Raw genomic sequence first — 12,708 nt, 5'->3', positions numbered from 1 at the left:
TAGTTCTAAGAGATCTCTAATCTAGTCATGAAAAAAAAATATTAGTCTTTGCCAAAATGGTGCTATTGCATCAGAGACCTCCATAATATTTTGTCCTATCATATCTATAGTTTCATTGGTATAGTGAAGTCACAATGCAGTGTTCATGTAAGTTATAATCTTTGAGAACTGTCTGCACTGAGAGGTACCTGGCATATATGAGAGGCACAAGTTAAGATTAATAGTTCTTTACTGATTTTTATTCCCTAAAGTATGTGAATTCTTTCATCTCAAGCATTCCTTTCTATATGAAGAATCTCTAGCAACTCCCTCATACTTCAAGAACAATTTGAAAAGGCATATCTTTAGCATGGATACCAGATGACAGCCAGTTGGGGAAGTGAGCCCAGAGACAGTGTGATGCTCCCCTTCCTCATCATACTTACCATTTCCTTGAAGGATTGGGCCATAGAAGTTTGGCAATGCATCTAACCTGGAACTGAGAGAAGTTGAATGAATAAGACATCGTGATGAATGACACTTACAGGAGGAGTCCACAAAGAGAGAAAGAAACTACCAATAATCAGAAGCTATGAGTTTGCCTCTTTCAAATATGTGTTTTCTATGTTAGGCTTGCTTTCTGCAGGACTCTGTATGTATTGGCAAGAGAATGTGTTCCAGACTTTTGAAAGGATCCTTCTGTACTTTATTCCTTACTATTATTTCTATCAGTATGTTCTTGTAAAAGATGATTGATCTTAATTACTTGATATTTGAGAGATTTTCCTAAAATGCCCTTCATGTTTGACCCAGAGATCTCTCTGGGTATATAATCCTCCAGAAGGTGGTTACAGAAAGAAAGAAGAATCCCACACTTGTAAATATATTTGCCACAGTATCTTTATAATAACAAAATACTGGAAACAAGAGATACCTATGGGGGGATGGCTAAACAAAATATGGTATATAACTACAGGGTAATATTATTGTGCCATAAGTAACAACAAAAATTGAGATTACATGAAAATGTGGGAATTTTTATATACATGGTAATATAAGCAGAACCAGTAAAAATATACATAAAAGTTACAACAATTCAAGTAAATAACAACAGCTATAACAATGTAATTGAATTACACAAAAAAGAAGACATCTAATTTGGTGTTAATTTATTTGGTCCCAGATAAGATTTAGGAAAATGTGGATTTTTTTCTTCATTCTTTTCAGAAGTCATATACTATGGGTATTGAACATAATTAGTAGTTTTCAACATGTTATTTCATTTTTCTTAACTGCTCTTTCCCTATTATTAAGATTATGTTTACATTAATAATAATAAACAGCTAGCTGAGTAGGGGATGTATGATATATTTGGAAATGAATATGAAAGAAAAATATCGACTCATTTTAAATATAGTCCATGTGTAATAGATACACACATGGACACATATATTCACTTCATATGCTAAATTTTCCATATGTGCATTTACACATTAGAAATTGATGATCATAAATCAGGGTTTGAATTAGTGTTTTGTTTATTTTGAGACTTATGAAAAAGTAAATAATGCATTTTAAATTTTAAAGTGTGTTTGTATACATTTCCCCCCAAAGATCCTGCTTATTAAACATTTACCAGCACACCACTGTATTGGTCTATACAAATTGCTTGAGCTCAGCAGGAATGCATTACAAGGTCTAGGGAATGAAGTCCTCATCAGACTGAAAGCTATTAAGGATAATAATAAGCATTTAGGCATTTATATAAGACTTTTAAGGTTTGCAAAATGCTTTTATTCAATTATCGCATTTGAGCCTCCCAGGACCCTTGGGAGTGGAGGTGAACAGGTACTGCCTTTGATTCCTAGAGAATAACCTGGAAAATGTATGAAGACAAAAGTTTGAATGTCATGTGTAAGCAACAGCAAAAGAACTAGTTTGTCTCAATTAAAAAGTGTGTGAAAGGTAATAATATAAAATAAGTTTTGAAGGTTGTTAGAAACTAAGTTGGGAAGTAATTCAAATGCCAAACAAGGGAGTTTATATTTAATGATAGCAGGAAAAGGAGCCCCTATGTATTAAGGAACCTAGGCAGGATCATATCATATTTGTGCTTCAAAAACATATTTGGCAGTTGTTTAAAGGATTGAAAGTACAAAGCTTGAGATAGAGAAACTAGGTAGCCAGGCTATGTGCCTGAAGTCTGGAATATGAGTTCAAATCTGGAAAGACTATAGAAAAGTCACTGAGATATTTGTTTCCCTCAGTTTTCTCAAATGCAGAATGGGTTTAATAACAACACCTATCTGACATAACATTTACTTTTAGCACAATGCTATATAAAAGTTTATTCCCTTTCCCTTAGTTATAAAGTTATTGCAATAGCTCAGGAAAGAGATGATGACTTGACTAGGGTCCATTTCTATATTACAGCTCATTGAATAATAGAAAGGAATTGTCATAAGTGCCCTAAGCCTTCTCAGCCTTCCTGCAGCATGAGATGAGAAGAAAGGCAGTTCATTTCAATGCCGTTAATTTGATACTCTTATTGGGGACCATGTCTGCCCTGGCAAAGAAATAGGATGTTTTAATTTTCAATTCCATCTGCCATTATAGAAACAGCCCATTTCTGTTACAAAATATGCCAGAGTAATATAGCATGTTGAACATCGATGATTCTATATGAAATTATTTGAAATATAATGAGTTTGAGAAGAAAGGGACATATTTTCAATAATTTTGAAATCAACAATATTTGTGCTGCTGGAAGGAGGTGAAAACGTGCTCCAAAATGAAATGAAATGCAACCTGTTTATAAAGCTGAATGTATTATTTGTGCAAAGCTAATGTCACCCAATCTGTGAATGTACTTTAATGAAAGAAATGAGAACTTTATGCCAAAAGAAGCTGCTTGAATGATTTATTTAAGTGAATCACTGGAATTTTTGAGTGAATTGCTGGGTTATTTTGGCATTGTGTAGACCCAGTCTTTTCTCCAGCAATGTCACATTTTCTCCAGCAAAGTCTTCTTTTCTCCAGCAAAGGCACAAGACCCCTCTAGGGAAGGAAATAGAAACAGCTGTCCTAGGCAGGGCCAGTGCCAACTTTATTTCTTCGAGGCCAATGCAGAATATTGATGCTTATGCTCTGGGCAACTCCTGCCCCAAGACTGAATAGCTTAGTGCCCTATATATGAAGGATTTTCAAAAGTGATAAATTATTCTAAGAAAGGCTTGTTTTTAACTGTTTATGCTAAGCTTCAATGAGAGGCCGATTGGAAAGCTAAACTGGGAGTTCTGTTAAATGCCTGAGGATTTATTTTACTCTCCATGCTAGCCATCTGTAAAGATTTCTTCTCAGCATCATTCCCCTCTGAGACAGAACAGCAGCAAGGTCAGTCATTATGAGAAGAACAGCAGGTTTCTGGATCTAGGCTACTGAGAGGGAAGAGTTGCTCCAAAGAACAACTGTATTGAGGACATATGTTTTAAAGATAAGCATTAAAGATTCTCAAGCATCTACTGTCCATAAGACTTCCCCCTTGCACCCACAATTGAGGAAATCTTGTTGTTCAGTCATATTTCATTTATATCTGACTCTTTTTGACCCCATTTTGGGTTTTCTTGGTAGAGATACTGGAGTGGTTTGACATTTCCTTCTTCAGCTCATTTTATATGTGTGGAAACTGAAAAAAACAGGGCTAAGTGACTTGTCTAGGGTCGCACAGCTAGTGTCTGAGGCTCGATGTGAGTTCAGGAAGATGAGTCTCCTTAACTCTAGGCCCAGCACTCTATCCACTGTGTCACCTCGCTTCCCTGCCATTAAAATAGTAGTAGTAGTAGTGGTAGTAGTAGTAGTGGTAGTCGTCATCATCATCATCGTCGTCATCCTCTCAACATCTCTCAGAGGTAGGTTCTATTACTTTCCTCATTGTACAGATGAGGGAACAAGAATAGAGGGGTTAAATGATTTTCCCTAGAGCACAATTAGTAAAATTCTGAGGCAGAATCCAAAATTAGGTCTTCCTGACTCCAAGCCCAATGCCCTATCCACTGAGTAATGTTGTTGCTTTTAATCTCCATTGAGAGTGGTAGCTAGGTAGCACAGTGGATTAAAGTACCAGCCGTGGATTCAGGAGTACCTGAGTTCAAATGTGGCCTGAGACATTTGACACTAGCTGTGTGAACTTGGACAAGTCACTTAACACTCATTGCCCACCCCCCACCCCCAAAAATCTCCATTGTGGCCGGGGCTATTTTTTTTCTTTGCATCCTCAATGAATAGGACAGTACGACGTATATAGTAGGCTCCCAAAAAAAAATTTTTGTCTATCGATGAAAGAGAGTTAATGTGGCCAGATGCCTAGAATGCTGTATTTGGAGTTAGAGATAATAAGATCACAGATCCAGAAATGATCTCTAAGGCCAACTGTCACAGGGCTTCCTAAACTTTTTCCACTTGGGATCCCTTTTCACACAAGAAATCTTTACTGGACTACGGGTATATAGGTATATAAAATAAGTATGCATAACCTTTCATTGTTGACATTTTTTGAGTCCCATATTCAATTACAGGACCCCATGTGGGGCCTCAACCCACAGTTTAAGAAACTAGGATCTTGCTTTTTCTCCCTGCCTTCTTTCCCTCCCCCCTCCACAAGACAGCAGCTGCTTTGATAGAGTCTATATATGTAGAATCATATTAAAAATATTTCCATGTTAGTCATGTTGTGAAGGAAGAATCAGAACAAAAGGGAAAATATCAAAAAAGAAAACAAAAGTGAAAATAGTATACTTCAGTCTGCATTCAGATTCCAGAGTTCTTTTTCTGGATGTAACTCAAGATATGAGCAAAAAAAAATTACTTTCTCATACTTAATTGCTATGTGACAATGAACAAATCCCCAAACTTGTGTGTGCTTCAGTTATTTCACTGGTAAAATTCAGATAATCAGGAATCCTGGCATACTGGCTTTAGACTCAGAAAAATGTGAATTCAAAACTTGCCACTGACATTACTGGCTTTGTAAGCCTGGGCGAATAATTTAACTTCTTTGCACCATAAGCAAGTGTGAAGGATTCTAGGTTGAATAATAAGTACTGATCTGAATTAAGTAGAGGGAGAGTCCTCCTTCAAGAGTTCCTGACACCAGTGGTATCAATTGTATGGGACACAGTTCCTAGATAGCAACACTCCTAAATGTGGTCCTATCCAGATTCAAATATAACTGGGAAATATTTAGCAAAATAAATAAAAATGCAATAAAACATAGATCATATTACATTCTAAAATTAAGTCAATGTGTAGCTCCCCAGAATCCTCATGTAGGGTTTAGTGGCTTCTGTTTTTCTTTAAGTTTGACAACATTACCTTGTACCATTGAAATCACATATCCAAGGCATATAGTACCTGTCCCAAAGGTTTGCAAGGCTCAAATAAAATAAGATTTGTAAAAGTATTTTATAAATATTAAATCACTATATAAATATTATCATTTTATTATGGAGCAATACTATAACCTACATGTAAAGTATTTTAAATTTATTTTGATCATATAATATTGTGAGACCCAAAACATTTCTATTTGTTTAAACCTTTTATTTCACCAGTTTTAGGGGCCTCCTGTTGTTGAAACTACTTCCCAAAGTGCATATTTGCCTCTCACTGACTATTTACCTTATAGTCTTAAGGATTTGCTAGGGTAGGGGAGCATCTAGATGGCATAGTAGATAAAGCACTGACCCTGGATTCAGAAGGACCTGAGTTCAAATCCAGCCTCAGACACTTGACACTTACTAGCTGTGTGACCCTGGGCAAGTCACATAACACTCATTGCCCCACAAAAAAAAAAAAAAAAAAAAAAAAAAAGATTTACTGGAGGAACTGAGAGATTAATTCAATTGGCCAGGGACACAGAGCCAAGGCCTGAACCCATGTGGTCTGGGCTGAAAGAACAGTCTTTTAACCATTGTACAATACTGTCTGTCATGGCATATAATGTTATGATAACAATTACAAAATTTAATTCTTCAAGATGGACCTGCATATAAATTTCATTTCAAAATCATAATGATTAAAATTCCTATTTTCCTACATGCCCTCAAAGAAGATACATCCTTTACTCAATTTTTTTTCAAATAGCACTTATTTATGTTGATCATAATAGAGCCATAGCCATAAGCAATCATAGAGACATCTAATCAACCCCCCACTCTCCACATCTTACAATCTTATTGAAAATTAGTGACTGTCTTGCTACTATGCTCTTTTCCATGGGAAACACATTAGAATTGAAAAGACAGTCATGAGAAGGATGACTTGTTTAAGCATCCAAAAGTCTAAGTGAAGTCAAAAAAATCCAAACATGATTAAGAACAAAACTGACCACACCCTCCGGACTTCAGGATGGGGATCCATTTATAATAATAGCCTCTTATGAGAAATGGGCAAAGGGGTCAGACAGCTAAAATAGGCTGTCTGGAGAGAAGGGAATTAACCATTTTCTTTCTTTTTCATTTTCCCCCCTGCACAGTGGTAACATACTTCCTCTGTCTCCACAAATGCATTTGTTTTAACATTAGAATATTGTTAGTCTCCTACATTTTCTGTAACTTATGATCCATATGGAGATGAATGTCATTTGAAGCTAATGAATATCTTAAAAAGCATCTCTCTCTCTGTGTATATATATATATATATATGTATATGTACATGTACATATACATATGTATATGTGTGTATGCCTCTCTGTTTCTGCCTGTCTCTGTCACTTTCTATCTCTGTCTCTTTCTCTCTCTGTGTCTCTCTCTCCCTATCTGTGTCTCTATCTCTCTGTAGTTTTCTTTCTATGTGCCTTCTCTTTCTTTCTGCTCTTTCTGTCTTCCCCTTCCCCCTCCACACTCACACATACATACACATATACATTTATATATATATAATTTATATAAATATATATTTGTATTATATATAAATACATAAATGTATATGTGTATGTGAGTATTCATATTTATATATATAATGTATATGTGTATGTGAGTATTCACAGTAAAGTATTATATGAAAATATTTACTAATAGCATTAAATAAGACTACAGGGACATCCATGACACTATATTTACAGCATGTCCTAAGTCTTGATTTGGTAATTTCATTTCATAATATTTTGCCTCACTGACTTCTCTGGGGAGTGAGGCTACAGAATGTGAAAGACTGATTTGTTTGCACAGCAATATTGAACTTTGGGAGGCAGAACTTTGGGGAATAGAGCAGTGGTAGAGAGAATGATGGTAGGTTAACCACTAGCATATAGTATATTATATGGAGAGTTAGGGTATTATTATGAACGACAGCATTAACTTTTGCCTCAAACTATTTTCTAAAATTATGCCACTCTGTACAAGGGGAATTCAGCAAAGCAGTCAAGGAAGTGAGTTTGGAGATATGGATATTGAATGACCATGTGCAGGTACACAAACTTGAGCTGTCAAGAGTCCATAATCCACTGAGATTCATAAAACTCACTACTGGATGTCAGCGTGGCACTACATAAACAGCCTTTAGTAAGGATTATCATGAAGATTATTTTTAAAATTCATATATCAATTATTTCACATTCAGCTACCCAATAGAACTAGAATGTGAAAATAGAGTAAGGTTAAAAAGGTTAAGTGAAACAATTAACCAATTTGTTTGGAAACAAAATTGAATATATAAGCACTTGTTCTTTTTATTTTAGATCTTTCATTACCTTTCAATATAACATGCTGAGTAAAAAGAAGCATAGTTCTAAAATTATTTCTGATCTAAATTTTAGTCCATTTATTAAATAATTCTGGCTTTTCAAGATAGTTCATATACACATAAATAAAATTATATTCTTGCTACTGCCTGTCCTTTCATCAGTTTAAGGAAATACTGGTTCAGATAACATACTAATCTTGATTGGAACTCACTGTGGAAACAAATACCAAATGGTGACAAATTTTAGACCATTAAGAAAAACATTTTTTATGAGTTCCATTAAACAAACATTGATTAAGTGCTTACTGAATGCAGAGAGCTGTGTTGGATGAGATGTGGACTTTGGAGGAGGCTTGTTTTCTTCAGAAAATAAACTTTTCCAAAACTTTTGTTTTGTTTAAATTGAAAATCTATCTTAAAAGTTTTATTTCTGACATGATACCTCTATATATGTTGATATATTTCCATGTGTGGATGTTTGTATTTTGCAGATATATAGGCAGATATGTATAGGTACATGGATATGCATGAAATGCATATGCATAAATATCAGAAAGATAAGTATTGGTTGCATATCTGAAGTAATGTTTTTTGCAATAGGTTTCCAATTTTAAAACAGAACCTTTGGAGCCTTTGTTTTGTGGAGAAGGAGAATATACCTCCTCTAAACATCATAGTTTTTTTAAAAAATACAGCATTATGAATGATGTAAGCATTTAATTAATGCTCATTGAATGGAATTGAATAAAATAACATGTGAATATTGTCTATGCCTACATGCATGTACATATGTAGTACATGTATGAAGTGTGCATGGGCGCTTAAAAAAACCAATTCTCAACAGGTAATAATTGAAATGAATTTATTCCCAACCCTTTTACAAAATATTTAGCCAAAAATGGTTGGTTCTACTTTTTAAAATATATATTCACTTATATGTCATACTCATAAAATGATGCTCAGAAGGGCAGGGGTCATATTTTTTATTACAAAATTATAATTTATCTCTCATATGACTTTAGATATGAGATCGGATAGGACCTCAGGGATTATCTAACCCAACATTTTCATTCTGAAAATGGGGAAACTGAGTCCTAAGGATATATTAAGTGACTTGCTCCAAGTGAAACACATTGTAAACATGTGAAGCAGGGTTGGAATTCAGAGACTCTGGTCCAAGAATGATTGTGTTTTTCCCCCTACACCATTCATAGAGCCTTAGAGCAGTGACTCTTTTTGAGATTCAGACCAGTCCTTCCCTGTACTAACATCTAAAAGTGTTTGATGTGATTTGGAATATTTCTAACCTATTATTAATTCCATTATCTGTGATTGAACATTTTTTATCCATGGGTTGTGTTTGGTTTTGTAATGAAGCTGACTATGAATTGTAAAAGCTTTAATTGTTTTCTTTTTCTTTTTCACAGAGAATTAAATCTGGAGTGTGAAATGATTATAATGTAAAGACAAAACATACTAATATGACATGTATGTTAATGGTACAAATTCATTGCCTATGTAACTTAAAGAGACAGACAAACTGAAAGAGTCAGAGAGAAACAGGGAGAGACAAACTGAAAAATAGAAAGAGGGAAGAGACAGACATTGAGAGAAAAAGGAGCAAAGGGGAAGAGAGAAAGAAGGAGGGACAGAGAGAGGGAGAAAGAGAGAGAGAGAGAAAGAGAGAGAGGTAGAGAGAGAGAGAGAGAGAGAGAGAGAGAGAGAGAGAGAAATGTTTGTTCTTCACAGAATGTGTTTTTGTAAAGATTGAATGCCAATTCAACCGCCAATAATTTTTAAAGTTTTGAAAACAATTAGAGGATTATATACTGGTCATTTGCTTGAACTCAATTGGTTATTTTCAGGATAAATGATGGTTTTGCTGACTAAGGCATTTATTATTTCTCTCATTCAATGCCTTCATATAAACAGACTCAGAGGCCCCCAACATTCACATCTCTGATTATCCACAAAGTTATTTTCTAAGGTTTATTTTTTACAGCCATGTTCACATGAACATTTATTTCCTTTTATAACATGAGGGAAATAAAACACTCTGAGAAAGAAAAAAATATCAGTTATGTTTTTGGACAAATTACACTTGTAAATGAAATACCACTCCTCATGGAGGTTTGAGTCTGAACTGTCTTAAGGGCAAGGCCATTATTGGATTACTGGTTATATTTTAAAATATTGGTTCTACAGACACAACTGGTCAGAAAACTCATGCGTTTAAAAAGATCCAGATGTCTTTGGAAAGGAAAACAGTTTTTGACCAAACAAGAGATAGAGTATATTATAAAATGCAAAATGGATGATTTTGATTATATTAAACTAAAAAATTTTTGTACAAACAGAAGCAATGCATCCAAAATTGGAAGGGAGGCAGAAAGCTGGGAAACAATTTTTGAGGCCAGTGCTTCTGATAAAGGCCTCATCTCTAAAATATATAGGGAATTAAATCAAATTTATAAGAATCCAAGTCATTCCCCAATTGAGAAATGGTCAAAGGATATGAACAGGCAGTTTTCTGATGAAGAAACCAAAGCTATCTATTCCCATATGAAAAAATGCTCTAAATCTCTAATGATTAGAGAGATGCAAATTAAAACAACTCTGAGGTACCACCTGACACCTATCAGATTGGCTAAAATGACAAAAAAGGAAGATAATAAATGTTGGAGAGGCTGTGGGAAAATTGGAACACTAATGCATTGTTGGTGGAGCTGTGAGCTGATCCAACCATTCTGGAGAGCAATTTGGAATTATGCCCAAAGTGCAATAAAGCTGTGCATACCCTTTGACCCAGCAATCCCACTTTTAGGTCTTTTGCCCAAAGAAATCATGGAAGGGGGAAAGGGACCCACATGTACAAAAATATTTATAGCTGCTCTTTACGTGGTAGCAAGGAATTGGAAGTTGAGGGGGTGCCCATCAATTGGGGAATGGCTGGACAAGTTGTGGTATATGAATACAATGGAATACTATTGTGCTATAAGAAATGATGAGCAGGAAGAGTTCAGAGAAACCTGGAGGGTCTTGTGTGAGCTGATGATGAGTGAGATGAGCAGAACCAGAAGAACATTGTACACAGTATCATCAACATTGAGTGTTGACCTACTGTGACGGACTATATTCTTCTCACCAATGCAATGGTACAGAAGAGTTCCAGGGAACTCATGATAGAAGAGGATCTCCAACAACAAGAAAAAAAAAAGAAAGAAAGAACTGTGGAGTATAGATGCTGATTGAACCATATTATTTCTTTTGTTTTGGGTGCTGTTGTTTTTTTTTTCTATTTTGAGGTTTTGCATCACTGCTCTGATTCTTTCTCTTGTAACAGGATTAATGCAGAAATAGGATTAATGTTATTATGTGTATATATATATATGTGTGTGTGTATATATATATATATGTATATGTATAGAGATATATAGATATAACTTATATCAGATTACCTGCTGTCTAGGGGAGGGGGGAGGGAGGGAGGGAGGGAGAAAAATCTGAAATTGTAAAGCATGTATAAACAAAAGTTGAGAACTATCTTTACATGTAACGGAAAAAATAAAATACCTCATACATTAAAAAAAAATAAAAAATAAAAAAATAAAAAGATCCAGATGTAATGAATTTGCCTTCATGGAGCAGATAACTTTCTACAGCTGCCCTCAGGTAAAAAGAGAGATGAATTAATGAACCCTACCACTTTTAAAATCACCAGTCAATAAGATTATTTTAAAATCTTGTATTCATTGATAAAATATGTCATACCTAGGGAAGAGAACAGCAATTATTGCTCAGTGTGGGAGGAGATCATAGGATTGTCTATTTAGAATTGATGTCATTGTGTGCAAACTTCTCATTTTACAGTTGAGAAAGCTTAAAAACTAAACAAAACAAAATAAAAAAGAAGGAAGTGATTCTGAATCAGAATTTGAATTCAGGTCACCATGAGCAACATTCTATTCTAGCTGGCACATTTATGTATTTGTATAAAACAAAGTTCTCTGTCTCTGTTCTTGGATAATTCACTTAATCTTCTGGCTCTCATTTCATCATCTGTATAATGAAGTAATTGGGCTAGATGCCTCTTAGGTCCCTTTCAAGTATAAGTTTTTGATGATATATTTTCCAATTAATTAGAGACAATCAATGCATGTATGAGTTTTAATCCTCTGTTCATTTTGAGGCATAGATCTAGTAGTGCTATTTCTGGGTCAAAGTTCCTGCACAATTTTCTAGTTTGGGGTTCATAGTTCCCACTTGCTCTTTAGAATTATTGAATTACTTACAATGACATAAGTTGAAATGAAGAAGGGGCCATAGTAGCCAACTAGTCCAATCCATACACATGTCAACTATGGTATACCTAATAATAGTTCATCCCAATATTATTTCCAGTCATTTCTTGCATTCCAGTAACAAATCCTGTTTTGCCATTATGAATAATTTGTTTTTGATATGCTATTCTGTTCTTTTGTGAACACTAACACTTTTGATTAATATTCATTAAATGTGACTTTGTAGCATAGCAATTTAAGGCTGTTTTGCCTTTTCTTCTGAGGTTGATCTATTTAGCTCATCACATTCCTATTTCCATAATCTTGATAAATTAAAAATTCATAATCTTATTTTGTATAGATTCCCAAATATATTGGCATTAAGAAACAGGTCATCAATATCAGCAGCATGATAAAATGGAAATAGCAATGGAAGTCATGTTGCAAGAAAACCTGAGTACAAATGCTAAGTCTGTTATGTATCCATTGTGAGATAGACCTTGAGCTTAAATATTTTTAGCCTTCATTTTCAACTTTTTTTTCAATGATATGGTTGAGCTAGCTTATCTCTAATATCCCTTCTAATTATGCATTTTTATTTATATGTGTACAAATATGATATATACATGTATGTGTGTATGTATATATAGATATAGATAAATAGATATATAATTTTCTCCTTAGGGAATCCCTGATTAGAATCCCTCTA

The sequence above is a fragment of the Dromiciops gliroides genome, chromosome 4 (assembly GCF_019393635.1).
Source record: "Dromiciops gliroides isolate mDroGli1 chromosome 4, mDroGli1.pri, whole genome shotgun sequence".
NCBI classification, from domain to species: domain Eukaryota; kingdom Metazoa; phylum Chordata; class Mammalia; order Microbiotheria; family Microbiotheriidae; genus Dromiciops; species Dromiciops gliroides.
This window is presented reverse-complemented; position numbering follows the sequence as displayed.